The sequence below is a fragment of the Micromys minutus genome, assembly GCF_963924665.1.
Source record: "Micromys minutus genome assembly, chromosome: 3".
NCBI classification, from domain to species: Eukaryota; Metazoa; Chordata; class Mammalia; order Rodentia; family Muridae; genus Micromys; species Micromys minutus.
The window spans coordinates 17,950,650-17,965,506 of NC_137972.1; the positions used below are offsets into that span (position 1 = coordinate 17,950,650).

Here is a 14,857-nt window from a genome sequence, read left to right on the forward strand (position 1 = left end):
TTCAACACTAGTCTGGTCTACACAGCAAATTCCAGGCTAGGCAGAACTACACTATGAGACCCTGTCTCAAAAACCAAAAAAGGAACCTAGTTTATCTTTACTAAAATGGTAAAATAAAGATAGCACATCTAAAGCCAGGTGTGATGGTGCACGCCTTTAATTCTGGAGCTTGGAAGCAGAGGCAAGTGATCTGAGTTCAAGGCCAGCCTGGTCTACAGAGCTTCAGGACAGCCTGGACTATACTATACAGAGAAATCCTGTTTCAAAACACAAAGAAAAAAAAATGATAAAGATAGCACATCTATTGTGAGAGCAGCTTCACTGTTTCCCATGGGGAAAAAAAAAAAACTTTACTAATAGAATTTAAGAATTAAACCAATTAAAAAAACAAACAAACAAACAAGCAAACAACATGTCTAGGCATTACCTCAGTGGCAGAGCACTTGCTTAGTTTGTGCTAGGCCCTGGGTTTGATTCCAGTACTGTAAAATATATCTATTTATATATAATATATATAAAATGAAAACAAACATATACACCTTAAGATAATATAAAACTTGAAATAACATCAGGCATTATGGAATGGGAAACAATTCTGACAGCACCCCCCACCTTTTACACCCAAAACAAAGAAAAACAACAGGCTGGGGGGATGACAAGCAGAACTCTGGAGATTAACATTACACAGACCCTACATCACAGAACGCCACACAGGTGAGTTATACACTAGTAAGATCATTCTGACGGCAGTGCAAGTTCTAGATCAAAAATGAGTTAAAGGTTTGTAATGTAAATAACCCACTTGTGAAGAGATGAAGGGGAAGCAGAGGAAAGGCTGCATGCACGGGTCTATTACAGACATGATATTCAGCAGCAATAAAAACAATGTCCCACAGTCCCCAGACCTTGTTTTCACTGCTTCAGATTGAGAGGAACAAACTCACTTATAACTATAGCATCCCCCATATTGGAGTGACAAGCATGTTTAATCTGATGCTATATGTTAATAAAAATACTGAGGATACATGTATCAAGCAAAAACAACATAACATACTAACTCATGAACCTTAAAACTGGACCAAAAATAAGTTTAAAGCCAAGAAGATGTGATAAGTATCACACATGACATAATCCATAGAAAAAAGGGCCAAGAAAAGAATCTTCATACTGTACTCTTGCTTGATGTTGTCCTAGGAAAAACAGTGATAATTCTACAAATGTGTCATAAACAACTAAAAATCCCCTTCTGGTTTCAAATGAATCTTCCTTGGCTAATTTTTCTCCTCTCTCAAACAAACCTTTATATACAGGACCAATTTAAATCCCTCCTCCCCTTTAAACATACAAGCATCCAGGAACATTGTACAATGCAAAGTGCCTTAAGAAAGGATTCTGTAGTGCCAGTGGTCTGACTGATCTGAGGAAGCTGGGATGCTGTTAACACTGATGGGGCCCGTCAAGCAATGGTGGTTTGCTTCTCCTCCGGTGTTTCCTCCAGCAACTGCATGATCAGTTTCATGGAGGGGTTTGCAGATCTTTGCATAGCCCCCTCCTGTGAGATGAAGAAAATCAAACATGTCGTGGCAGGAGATGGCACCGTCCGAGTGCACGAAGCCCCCATCTATATCCAGGAGCTGCACATTGGCAAGCTTCGGCAGGGAAACCTTGAGAAGCTGGTTCACCTTGGCATTCTTTTGTCTTAAAGGGTTGGGCTTCTCACCTCGAGGTAACAGACCCAGTACAATGACCTTGGCCTGTGGCTGCCGAGTGTTTATAAGCTGTACAATAGCCTCAATCCCACCTGCTACTTCTTCTGCTGTATTTTCATGGTTGTTTGTTCCTACCCAAACAATGACCTTAGGCTTAATGTTCTCCAGTTCTCCATTCTTTAGTCTCCATAAAACATGTCGTGTTGTGTCTCCCCCAATTCCAAAATTAAGAGCATGTAGTGGGGAAAACAGCTCTCGCCAAATCTCGTACTGCTGCATTAACTGTACCATGGAGTCTCCCACAAACAGCACATCCGGCTCTTTGTCTTTACAGTCCAGAACAAACCTATTATGCTGAGACATCCACCTGTCATCTCCTTGAATATCTTCTGCTGCATGTGGAATAGCTGCTGGGTTTGAGTCTCCTTGGCTCATTCTATACAGAGGCAGAGGGTCCGTGCGGGCCCTCAGCGGGTGCGGCGTCGGCGGGCTGCGCTTCAGTCACTCGCTTGATCCGGACGGCCGCGTTCCGGCGCGCCGATCATGAAATTCTTAGGCAAATGGATAGAACTTGAAGCTATCATCCTGAATGAGTAACCCAGTCACAGAAGAACACTCATGGTATGTACTTACTTATAAATGGATACTAGCCCCAAAAGCTTGGAATACCCAACAAACCATCCACAGAACTTAGAAAGCTCAAAGAGAGGGAAAGCCAGAAAGTTGATGCCTCATTCTTTCTTAAATGGAAGAACAAAAGGTTCCTGGTAGAAAATAAAGGGACAGAAGAAGGGCAGGGTTTCAGAAAAGATCATCCAGAGACTGCCTCACCTGGAGATAGACCCTATATGAACCCAATAAAACAAAGAACTATTGTTGATGCCAAGTCGTGCTTACTGCAAGAACTTGATATGAATGCCTTCTCAGAGGCTCTGCCAGAGCCATACTGATACAGAGGAGGATGCTTGCAGCTAACCATCAGACTGACCATGAGGACCCCCAATGAAGGAGCTAGAGAAAGGACTGTAGGAGCTGAAAGTCTCTGCAACCCCATGGGAAGAACAAAGTTATCAACACACCATACTCAGCACAGCTCCCAAGGATTAAAAAAGCAACCAAAGACTAGAATGGAGAGACCCATGGCTCCAGGTGCACATGCAGCAGAGAACTGCATTTTCTAACATCAGTGGGAGGAGAGGCCTTTGGTCCAGTCAAGGCTTGTTTTTATTTGTTTTTGTTTTTGTTTTTTTGCCAGTGTAGGGGATGCTGTGTTGAGGTGGGAGAGGTGGTTGGGAGAGGAGCACCTTTACGGAGGCAATGGGAGGGGGTGGGGCCTTGGAATTGTGGGAAAGGGATAACATCTGAAATGTAAATATAGACAATATTGAATAAAAATTTGGGTGGAAAAACAAGAAAACATAACGCAAGTTTGACATTACTGAGGCCACTGAATTTCCACCCCTTCCCGAAATGGAGCTAGAGATTAATCGACCTCTTCCTGCATCAGAATTGAGCCTGGTACAGTGACAAGGACCCTAGTCCTTCCTTATCACAGGCCTGCAGCAGTTCTGGGAAACAGAGACCTGGGGAGACTTCTGACCTGGGTTGAGGAGATATTTCACCAGCAGCACAGGGACATTTAGGCAGTGGGACTACACTGTGCGACACAAGTACCCAGCCGTTTGTCCAGACCCACTGTGCGCATGACTGGCTCAGCTTCATAGCAGAGTGAGAATTTTTTTTAGGCTGGTTTCCCACTGTGGGATGTTGACCACAGGGTCAGGGAGAAGTGGAAGAACAGCAAAGGTAAAGTCACAGGACTTTCCATTCAGTTTTCCCGTGACACCGGAAGAACTCTTCAAGTCTCCTTTTTAAAGGGAGGGAGGGAGGGAGGTAGAGAGGGAGAGAGAGAGAGAGAGAGAGAGAGAGAGAGAGGGGGGGGGGGAGGGAGGGAGGGAGGGAGGGAGAAAGGGAAGGAGGGAGAGAGAGAGAGAGAGAGAGCTGCCTGATGTTGTAATTGCGGTAATATTGTGTCTCCAGGCAGGTCAGAAGTTTATTCTTCAGCTGATGTTTCCCCTTCAAGGACCCTCTCTACCTTTGTAACAATTTCAAAAGTACCCCAGCAGCAGTTTCTCCTTGACTCTTGGAAGCTATAGGAGAGCAGTGGTGTTGAGAGCCAATTTTATTCTGAAAACAAAACAGAACAGATTTCACTGTATTTCCCGTGGCTGACACCCTGCCCACACCTGTGGTGATTTAACAGTGAGTCTGATGTTGATTTACTGCTCTGTTTTCTGTTTAGTGGATTCTGGTTTAGTTGTCAGAGAAATATCAACTTGCCCTTCAAAGTGCAAATACTTACTTTCAGTGTTTTGTTGTCTGTCATCTCTGGGCTCCACTGTGTGAGTAGTATGCCTCATGCAGGTAAGATTTTTTTTAAGTAGAGATGAATACATTGTAACTGTTGTGATTATTTTGTGATTATTAAAAAAAAAGTGTGGGTTCCTGTGACCTCCATGAGCAGCAGAATAACCATTCAAGTGAAGCATGAAGCTCTAGTTCAGCCCAACTCAGTAATTCTAGAGTCTGACACCAGGAAGATTATTTTAGGCATATTTAGACACAGCACGATTTTAGATAAGTTTCCTATTAGCAATTAACTCAACCCTTCACACACAATAAAGGGGTGACAATATTCGGACTCTTTGTAAAGTACTTGTGAGTTCTTTCATATGGTGGGTTTTATATATTGACTACACATGACATCTAAAGGGTCTGAGGAGGATCTGGTGTGGCTGTGGTCCTTCAGATAGTGCAGAGGTCACCTTGTCTATTAACCACTCCAGCTACCATTTGTAAAGTACATGTGATATCTCCATGGGGATGAGTTCTTTCGACTGAGAAACAATGCTCAAGAGAAGGGTGTAGGGAGGAAGAGTCTGGGGAAGCCATGTGTGGCCTGGTCCCACAGGGAGCACCACATTATTAACCATGTCCATTATCAGCCTTCTAGGTAGAAAATAGGTGTAGAAGTCTTTTGCTTTGAAGAAACAAGTCTTCATGTTTAACACTCATGGTTCCCCCAGTTTTATCTGCTAGCACTAGAACCTCTGTGCCCTGAAAAGCCCCATGTATTATCATAAGCAGATCAAAAAAGTCCAGTGATATTTTCATTATCTTGTGTTCTGTTTTTTTTTCTCCCTTCAATTGTTCAGAGCTTGCCTTATATTTTGAGGGCTTCTAACAAATGGTACATATATGCTTTGAATTTTCCCTTATGAATTTATCACTATATAATACTATCACTTATCTTCTATAAGAAATTTTTGCTAAAAATATATCATATTTTGCATTAGGACATCAACTCTTTTACATTTTAAATTGTATATTCTCTACATTTACATTTCAGATGCTATCCCTTTCTACCAATCCAATTCCCTACCCTTCTCATTGCCTCAATGAAGGTGTTCCCTCTCCTAGTTACCCTCTCCCACTTCAGAACATCACTCCCCTACACTTAGAAAGCCAATCTTTGCTAGACCAAAGCCTGTCCTCCCATAGATGCCAGAAAATGCTATCCTCTGCTGCACATGCACCTGGGGTCATGGGTTTCTCCATTTGAACTCATTGGTTGGTGTTTTCGTCCCTGGGAGCTGTGGTAGGTTTGGTTAGTGGATAATATTGTTCTTCCCATGGGGTTGCAGACACTTTCAGCTCCTTCAGTCCTTTCTCTAGCTCAATCCTTGGGGTCCTCGTGTTCAGTCTGATGGTTGGCTGCAAGCATCCTCCTCTGTATCAGTATGGCTCTGATAGATCCTTTGAGGAGGCATCCCTATTATGTTCCTGCCAGTAAGCATTACCTGATATGAATGCCAGTCTTTTCAACACTAAAGTGTGGCTGATCTCCCTAGAGTTTGAAAGAAGCCATGTTCTATTCCTGTCCTGTTTCTGCTGTACCACAATCAACAACACACAGTAGGTGCTTTATTCATGATATGAGAACACGCTAATGCTGTCATGTGTCAAGGAATCACAAACAATGACAAAGGATTCATTTTATATATTAGTCTTTAATTAGCTTCAGACAAATTAAAGTGTTCAGCATATTCATTAAAATAATCCAGTGTTCCACGTTTTAACTTAATATCTGTCTGTCATGGGTAGGGATTTACTGCTGTGAACAGACACCTTGACCAAGATAATTCTTACAAGACAACATTTAATTGGGGCTGGCTTACAGGTTTAGTGGGTTAGTCTATTATCATCAAGGAACAGGACAGTATCCTGGTAGGCATGGTCTAGGAAGAGATGAGGTTTATACATCTTCATCTGAAGTCTGCTGGGAGAAGACTTGCTCTTAGCTGGTCAGGAGGAGGGTCTCATTACCTACCCCAATAATACCACACTTTCTTGAATGAGGCCACACCTACTCCAACTATGCTATACCTACTAATAGTGCCAGTCTGTTCAAACCACCACACTGCCTAGTGGAGATCATGTATATCTATTAGGAATCATGTGCACCAGAGCCTGAGGCAGAAGGGTAGGTGCATAAGCTCATAGATGTTATGGTCATTGAGCTTCGAATGCAGTTTCCAGCATTATAAACTGTGTGCATCTCCATGATTTCTTATATTTATGGTTGTCTTCTCAAACAAAAGAATGGTGATGTAGTGTCTCCATGGAGCACTGTTTGACTGAGGTAACTCACATTCTCTGTCAACTATTATTCTTGGAAAATTTCAGCCACACAGTTACCTATTGGCTTAGTCCTGTTCTCTTGAGCAGCCACACTGCATGAAAGAAATGTGAAGTTTCCACACTAGACAAGGGATGGATATTGTTCTATAACATTATATGACATTGACTTTAACCCAGGCTCAACTCCTTGAGTTACTAAATACTATGAAGAAAAGAACTGTTTATGTGGAAAATTGTCACGCGCCCGCGCTTCCCGCCGCTAGGAACAGGCGTGCAACAAACAGATTCTTCTGCGGATAACCTTTATTGTCCAGCACTTTGAACAGGGGGCTTCTTGAGCAGGAAACTTCTCTCTGAGCCGGGGACTCCCTACCGGGTTCTACTGTCTAGGCGACCTCTCACGCGCAGTCCCCCACGAGCGATCTCTCTGTCCAGTCTCTGTCCACGTGGGACCTCCTGCAATCTCTCCTATCGGGTCTCTCTCCACGTGGTATCTCTCTGCCATCCCTCCACGTGGGGTCTCCCGCAATCTCATCACTGTCTCCTTTCTCCTCCATTATCTTCCTCTCCACGTGGGGCAGAAATGCACTGCTATATATGCCTAGGAGACTCGTGTCGCTACCTGATTGGTGCGCCCTCCAGTAACTCAATAGTATGCCCCGAGAGCGGGCTATGACATATGTGGTGCATGTGCATTAAGTCTCTTGGCTGGGCAACAGCTCTGTTTGCTGAGTTCTTGGCGGGAAGCCGGCTCCATGTTTGGGTGCGGCGCAAACGGCTCCCTACAGAAAATTATGAAGTAAAAGCTCTTGCCTCACTTACCAAAGACACTGAGTCCAATCAGGCTAAAGAGAAAAGATCAGACTTGCACAGCCAAGTTTCAGAGCCACCTGATGCCAGCCTGGTCCCCTTCAAGCATCTAAGAAGGACAAAACCCACTCTTGTTAAATCCACTTGTGTATATCTGAGATAAAGGTCAGAGGTGGTTTCATAACTACACAAGACCTCCCTTAACTACAAGGAGTATTTCTAACATTCCTAATGGACTGACTGGAGCTATACTCTATGTGCACTATTTTACACACACACACACACACACACACACACAGAGAGAGAGAGAGAGAGAGAGAGAGAGAGAGAGTTTTTCTTCTTAACTAAGCCCATTCTATATCTGATAGTTGTTAGTCTCACAATACAATGTGGACAGTGTGCAATGCTGTGTGCTCTGAAATGAAGTAAGAGTGTCGTGGAAGGATGCTCTGTGTTGGACTTGAAAAGTAGGATCATAGCCTCACTTCCTGTTTGTCCATTCCTTCTGGCTAGATTTGCCAGGCCACCTACTATTATCTGGCTCCTCTCTTTCTCCTACTCACTTTAGCTTCAGGGAAGACAAACATTAAACATGTTTATTATTTTAAAAAGAGCCAGATTGAGCAATTGCTGTGTATAGAAATTTCCTGCCCTAATATTTGGGCTAACCTATTTATCCGTCTACCCAGGGTGAAGGTGCCATTTCCAGCCATCCAAGATCTTATATCGTTGTTGCATAACTCCTGTTTCAAAACCTGGCCAAAAGCCTTTCTCTTTCCCAGTGTTCCTTCTTCTCCTAATGGGACCAGGTAGTCCTACACTTACCTTTTGCCCAACAATTGGCTTCTTCCTTTATAGGCCAAATCATGAACTTATTAGGGAAACAATGCCTCTCCCTTACATTTGCAGGTAAAGCCACCTAGAGGACTCATCTCTCAGATACTCAGCTTTGGTTCCCTAAATCTGTCAGGGCTGAACTCCATCATTATCTGTCAGGAAAGCTTTTCTTTATTTGTCTCTTTTACAATATGTTAACTCTAATGGCAAACATCTTAATTTCCATTTGAACTGTATTTATTTATTTATTTATTTATTTATTTATTTATTTATTTATTTGCTGACATTCAACATAGCACACTACATCTTCCTAGAAACCTTATAAGGAAAAGATGCCCATTTTTACAACTGGATCTTTATCATCTGGAAAAATACTGACATAATATAGGTGTTATATCTGAATGAATGGATGGATGGATGAATGGATGGATGGATGGATGGATGGATGGATGGATGGATGGATGGATGGATGAGCTCTGTAAAATTTTATCTACCCTACTATCAAAGCAAATGTTTTATCATTTGGTCACTGAGAAGGTCACTATCCATGTTCTAATTTTTGTGCATGTTTGTGTAATGAGTGATAGATAGAGCTACCTGGGATTGAATTTGTCACAGGTTAAGCCCTCTAGTTAATGGGTGCCAGTTGGTTTAGTTCCTTCACTACTGGGCCACATGCTTTGATGGTTTATTCTAATAATTTTGTCCTTCATCTTTTTATTCAAGCTGATGTCTGTAGGATCATAATCTCAATGGTAGGCACATTTTCTGGCCTTTTGATTCGAGATCATGGACAGTGTTGTTGAGGAAATCTCATTGTCTTTCTCAACCCTCATTTCTTACTTGCATTTCAACAAGCCCCTCTCCTACTTTTGCTCAACAGATACACAAGCAGAAGGAAACATATATCCTTCTATCACACTGTTTCACTTGGAGCCTCCACTTTCTTCTGTCCGTGACATGAAGATGAAGCTAACAACTCTTCAGATGTTTTCCTGATTTTAACTTTTATAATTTAATAGATCCTAACCAAACATTCGTTAACATTGATAATCACATTGTTTTCATAATATAAGAATGATGTCTCATGGAAAATGTTGCAGTGTTATTGATATTAGTGAGCCCAGTTGGGTCACAGAGTGCTGTACTCTCTCAGGACAACTGGACACATTTTCTACCTTTTCATAAATTTCATGTTATGTTATCCTCTTGAGTATTACTTTAGTTTTGTACATTATTTCACTAAGATTATTAAGCTCTCTGGCAAAAAAGAGGGTTGATTTTCCCTAATGCTAAATGTTAGGGGTTCAACTGCAGTAGAGCTGAGCCAGAGTCTGTTCGGTACCAGGCAATGTGTGAACTTGATCTCTATGATGCTGTAGATATTTATTAGCAAGCTGTCCTATACCTGCCAACACCAACAGCACCATTGCTTGCAGGTTTCTAATTAATTTGTGTGTGTGTGTGTGTGTGTGTGTGTGTGTGTGTGTGTGTGTGTGTGTATCTGTGTCTGTGTATGTGTGTCTGTGTTCAGAGATCAGTGTTCTACTCCGATTTTTTTTTTTTTTTTTGTATGCAGTCCTGCTAATCTTAAACCTCTTCTGCATACGGAACACACTGACATCCATTCATCTATCAAGATCCTCTGTTTTTGGGGCAGCAGAGGAATCACCGCATTGCAAAATGGTCCCCAGTTGCTCCACCTATCACTGGGTGAGCCTAGAGTGGAGGAGGGGCATCTGCTCATGCTCAGGTTTTACACTCTTCTGGCTCTCAGTGCCCTCTGTAACTGGCTCATTTTTCTCCTGCTCCATGCCATTAGCTCTGGTGCCACCATCTTTGTCCCCATCACCCACAGGACCTGGAGCACCAGGACCAAAGTAGTTTTTCCTCCATTGAATTCTTCTCCTTCAACTTCTGTTCCCACTGCTCCAACTGGAGGCTGGCCCCATGTCTCATCTCTCCCCTTTCTTGTCTTTCCCTCTCCAACCTGAAAGAAAACCTCTTTCACATCCTGCTATTCTTCTTGAATCCTGGGCAGAGTAACATAGTGACTGGAGCCCTGAGCCTCCATACATGGATGATTCTGTGTTTCCTCTTCTCCAGCTAGGGATAAAGGACATCACCTTGAAGGATGGCTGTTCAGCTTTTCTCTCTCTGAAGTATGGCAAACTCTGTCTCTTCTCTTGGGCAGGCTTAGATATTCAAATGTTTGGTACCCAGTTGGTGGAGCTGTTTTGGAAGAATAAGAAGATGTGGCCTTGTTGAAGAAAGTAGGGATGGGAATTTGAAAAGATCACACCATCCCAGTTGTGATTAATTGGGGGGATTTATTCTAATTTTGATAATTATTCATTATAGAGCCTCCAAATTTGGCAATTCTAGCAATACGCAATGATGCTGGTATTTGGTATAGAGAACATTAAAGAGAAACTGTGGAGATACAGGTAGAAAGGAGAGCATCCACAGTTCTAGACTGATCCCATGACCAAACCAGGCCCAATGATTCCATGTGTATGCCTACAAAGAGAGTATGTAAACAGGTTAAAGTGAGAATTTCTATTGTATTAGGATTCATGATAGGTAAATCAAAATGATACAGCACACTTCAGTTTGTGATAGAGTGTAATTGAGAATTAAGCACAACATGAGAAAAGAGTAAACAGTGCATTTTGGAAAATATACATTTATCATTATGAAATGTTAGTTTTGTTCCTGAAATTGAAAGGACAATAAATACACAGCAACACCCAGCAGTAAAGAAGTGATACCACATTTGTACTATGACTAGAGGCAGGACTGGTGTGATGATTCATTAGTTAAGAGCAGTCACTGATCTTTCAGAAGGTCAGGGTACAATTCTCAGTTCACACCCTGCTCATAGCCTCCATATAATTTTGGTTCCAGGGGCTTGGACACCTTCTTCCAGCTTCTGCTGCACTTTTTATGTGTTTCTCACACATACATGCAGGAAGAATGCCTAGACCCACTTGAACTAAGACAAAGGCCTCACACCTTAAAACAAAAACCTGGAAGGCTTTTAATCTGACAAATAGGATATATACCTACTCTTCTCTGAACCCACTTGACAGCTTCAAGGCCTGATTCCTCTCCCAGTCCCAATGTCTGTCTTTACCTGCTTCTGTCCTCTCTTCTCTACACCCTCTCTCTCCTTCTTCTTCCTCTTTAATTCCCTTGACACCAACACCCCTCTCTTTTTCAACTTCCAGATCAGTAGTCCTCTTCACTCAAAAAAAAAAAAAAGGAAAAAATTTTAGAACAAGATCAGGAGCCATACTGGTGCCAACTGGAACTGACTTTCACTTCTGTTTTACTTTGTGTTTCTTTCCTCTTTCAGAGCACTCTGATTTGGAAATATAACAGAGACATAACAACAGAATCTGCTGCAATTCAGGAAATCACCAGATAATACTACAAAGGCCTATACTCAACAAAACTGGAAAATCTAGAGAAAATGGACAATTTTCTAGATAGATACTAGATACCAAAGTTAAATGAGGACCAAACTTCCAGAGCATAGAAACAGAGAAAATACTACCCAACTCAGTCTTTGAAGCCAAAATTACACTCATTGCTAAACCAAACAAAGATCCTACAAAGAAAGAGAACTTTAGATCAATTACCCTCATGAACAATGATGCACAAATTCTCAATAAATTTCTTGCAAACCAGATGCAAGAACAGATCAAACCATATTCACCAATAACAAGTACGCTTCATCCCAGGATGCAAGGATGGTTCAATATACAGGAATCCATCAATGTCATCCACTACTTGAACAAACTCAAAGATTGAAAAAACAAACAAACAAACAAAAACACATGATCATCTCTCTAGATGCGAAATTTGCATGATCATCTCTGTAGATGCATTTGACAAAATTCAACACACTATCAGGTTTAAAGTCTTGAAAAGGACAGGAATTAAAGGCTCATACTTAAACATAGAAAAAACAATATTCAGCAAACAAGTAGCCAACACCAAACTAAATGGTGAAAAACTTGAAGCACTCCCACTAATATAAGGAACTAGAAAATGCTACCCACTCTCTCCTCACCTATTCAATATGGTACTAGAAGAACTAGCCAGAGGAATCAGAGAGTACCAACTGCTCAAAGGGATACAAATTAGAAAGGAAGAAGTCAAAATATCACTATTTGCAGATGATAAAATAATATAATTAGTGACCCTGAAAATTCCACCAGGAAACTTCTACATGTGATAAACAACTTCAGCAAAGTGGCAGGATAAAAAATTAATTCAAACATATCAGTAGCCTTTTTCTAAGAAAAAGATTAACAGGCTAAGGAAGAAATTAGAGATTCAACTTGAACCTTACTTATCTTCTTGTACAAAGCTCAAGTCCATGTGGAACAAAGACTTTCCCATAAAACCAGGTACACTGAAACTAATAGAACAGAAAGTGGAGAAGAGCTTAGGCTTCTTTACACATGCACCCGGGAAATTTTCATGAAGAGAAAGCCAATGGCTTATGCTCTAAGATCAAGAATTGACAAATGGGATCTCATGAAATTTTAAAGCTTCTGTAAGGCAAAGCACACTGTCAAAAGTACAAAACAGCAACTAACAGATTAGGAAAATATCTTTATTCATCTTACATATCTTAGGGGGTTAGTATTCAATATATACAAAGAACTCAAGAAGTTAGACACTAGAAAATCAAATAATCATATTAAAAATGATGTACAGAACTAAAAAAAAGAGTTCTCAACTGAGGAATATCAAATGGCTGAGAAGCACCTAAAGAAATACTCAACATTCCTAGTCATTAGGAAAATGCAAATCAAAACAACCCTAAGATTCTACCTCATGCCAGTCAGAATGACTAAGATCACAAACTTAGGTGACAGTAGATGCTGGTGAGGATGTGGAGAAAGAAGAGCCCTCATACAATGCTGTTGGGATAGTAAACTGGTACAACCATTCTGGAAATCAGTCTGGCAGTTACTCAAAAAAAATGGCCTTAGTAGTACCTGAGAGCCCAGCTATACAACTCCTGGACATGTACCCAAAAAAGCTTCAACATTTTACAAGGACATATGTTCCACCATGTTCACAGCAACCTCATTCATAATAGCCAGAAACTGGAAAGAACCCAGATGTCCTTCAATAGGAGAATGGATACAGAAATTGTGGTACATTTATACAATAGAGTACTACTCAGCTGTTAAAAACAATGACATCGTAAAATTTCTAGGCAAATGGATGGAAGGAGACGTTCTTGAGTGAGGTAACCCCGTCACAAAACAACACTCACTGTCTATCCTCACTGATAACAGGATACAAGACCAAAAAGCTCAGAATACCCAAGAAACAATTCACAAAAATTATGGAGCTCAAAGATAAGGAAGGCCTGAAGTTGGATGTCTCAGTCCTTCTTAGAAATGAGAACAAAACACTCATGGGAGCAAATAAAGGGACAAATAGAGGAACAGGGACTGGAGAAAAGATCATTCAGGGATTGCCTAACCAGGGGATTCACTCCATATGCAGCTACTAATTCCATGCATTGCTGATGCCAAGTAGTGCTTCCTGGCAGGAATCAGATATGGATGTCTCCTGAGAGGCTGTGCCAGAGCCATACTGATACAGAGGAGGATGCTTTCAGCCAACCATCAGACTGAACACAAGGACCCTAACGAAAGTGCTAGAGAAAGTACTGAAGGAGGTGAAAGGGTCTACAACCCCATGGGATGAACAAAATTATTGAAAAACCAAACCCAGCACAGCTGCCAGGGACTAAAACACCAACCAAAGAGTTCGAATAGAGAGACCCATGGCCCTAGTTGTATATGCAGCATAGGATAGCATTGTCTGGCATCAGTGGGGGAGAGGTTTTGGTCCAGCAAAGATTCATTTTCTCTGTGTAGAAGATGCCAATGTACTGAGGTCGAAAAGGTTAGTTAGAACATGGAACACCTTCATAGAGGTAATAAAAGAGGGTGTAGGAATGGGATTGGGGGAAGGGGATAACATCTGAAATGTAAATGCAGAGAATATCCAAAAAAAAAAAAAAAAAAAAAAACCAGAAACAGAAAAAAAAAACTCTTTCTTGTTGTAAAACAAGGCTTTTACAAGACCTCCCAAGCTCATGGCCCCTGTGCTATCTTTTATGACTGATCCCTTGGAACTTATTGCTCATGACATGTAACTGAGGAATGAACAGCTCACCAGGGTCACCACAGAGAAGCTTCTTTTTCTTCATGGAGCCAAATAAAGGGCATGAATGGGATGTTCTAGTTTGCTTATTCACACCATATGTGGATAGCCAGACAGTACAAAAAGAGGGAGGCAGGAAAACTGGTTTGAGAAATAAAATAACCTCAACCTGACAAAAAAGTATTGCCAAGAAAGATCCCATACAAAGTGTAAGAGACAGGACTAGTCCTTTTAGGTGCTGGCCCTAAAAATTAGCAAAAGAAGACCCAACAAAAGGAAGGAAAAAAATACTTCTTAAACTAAAGCATCACAGATGTATAAGCTGCTTGGAAAACAATTTTATTTTTTGCAAGTGTATATTATTATTAAACTAAACTAATATCTCAGTTCCAAATATGGGATATCCAATAAGATACTTGTAAGAGACACCCTAGAGCTCTAAACAACCCATGTTACTTGCCTTTGGTTTTGATTTTGCACCATTAATATTAGGCAAGTGCCAATTGCTGAAGATGCCACATGTTTTCAGAACATAAATTAATGAATCTGGAATTGAATCAGAATTCTCTAAGGTGATGCTAAGCTTTCATAATGCTGGA

At 41.2% G+C, this 14,857-nt stretch overlaps 1 pseudogene across 1 annotated transcript; it reads right to left on the minus strand.

The window, feature by feature from the left end:
• Nucleotides 1-1,456: 1,456 nt before the first annotated feature.
• On the minus strand, nt 1,457-2,204 carry LOC308419096 (platelet-activating factor acetylhydrolase IB subunit alpha2-like; annotated as a pseudogene). Its single transcript has one exon. The product of its transcript is annotated as a platelet-activating factor acetylhydrolase IB subunit alpha2-like (transcript).
• Nucleotides 2,205-14,857: the final 12,653 nt, after the last annotated feature.